Source organism: Arachis ipaensis, chromosome B09, assembly GCF_000816755.2.
Source record: "Arachis ipaensis cultivar K30076 chromosome B09, Araip1.1, whole genome shotgun sequence".
NCBI classification, from domain to species: Eukaryota; Viridiplantae; Streptophyta; class Magnoliopsida; order Fabales; family Fabaceae; genus Arachis; species Arachis ipaensis.
This window is the reverse complement of record NC_029793.2, coordinates 5,999,367-6,000,457: the sequence shown is the minus strand read 5'-3', so window position 1 is coordinate 6,000,457 and position 1,091 is coordinate 5,999,367. Positions and strand designations below refer to the sequence as shown.

The 1,091-nt window shown below is 24.7% G+C and overlaps 1 protein-coding gene across 1 annotated transcript in view; it reads right to left on the bottom strand.

The window, feature by feature from the left end:
- The window catches only part of LOC107617344 (ubiquitin carboxyl-terminal hydrolase 6), a 29,012-nt gene that overhangs the window by 6,978 nt on the left and 20,943 nt on the right, over positions 1–1,091 (bottom strand). The gene's annotated exons all lie outside the window — the stretch shown is intronic.

Below are 1,091 nucleotides of genomic sequence, written 5' to 3'. Positions count from 1 at the left end.
TAGGAAATTTTTTTATATTTTACCACTTTATTTTTATTATTAAATTTGTATTTAACATTGTGTGTGGAATGAAATCTCAGTTTTAATTCTATTTTTTTTGTCGCATGTAGTTTTGTTTGTATATAGCTTGCTTTTCTTTATAGTACAAGTTCTAGACCCCAACAAAATATACATGACACACATTTCACATTTGTTTTCTATTTTCATCTACCATATCATACACAATAAAACACCAAACACTAACAATAAATTTATGGTGTAATGTGTTTTATTGTGTTTGACATAGTAGGTAAAAATAGAAAATAAATATAAGATGTGTGTCATATATATTTTGTTGGGATCTAGAACTTACTTTACTATAATATCACAATACTATTAATAAAATTCTTATCTTCTCTGTGAATTAAAAAAATTAATCCTAACAATTAAGTTTTAAAAAATTAAAGAAAAAGGTACAAACTAAATAAATAATACAGAGATAAAATAATTTATTTTGTAAATTAAATTGGAACTTTTTTATCTTATTTTATTTTTATTTAAAGTGGCAGGGCTATTATAAAAAATTTAATAAAACAACTTAATTTTAAATTATGTCACAAATTAATTTAGGTTGATCTAGTTGTTAGTTCATTAGTTCGTATTGAAGATTTAAATTTTGTCTTGTGCATGGTGATAAATTAGTCATAGTGATGCATTAGTTCTTGGCGTACTCGAAAAACAAAAACAAATTTTATATACCCAAAACAACATAAAAGAGAAGACACTTTGTTACTCATATACCTTTTATAAACGTGTATAATCTGTTACATGGTGTAGCACCGGAAAACATATTATCATAAACCGCTGGTCTTTCCAGCGGTTCATACTTGCTTCACCTCCTTCAGATATCCTACACTTGAGAGCGATTTTTGATCATTCACCATGAAAAATACGTTAGCTTATAGCGATTTTTGTTATTTTCGTAAACTACTATATCCTATAGCGATTTACACAGAATTATTAAAAAAGTGTATATGGATATTTTTTTTGTAAAAATTGTATATAAATAATTTTAATTACTATTTATTTTATTTAAGTAATCTGTCCAAAAT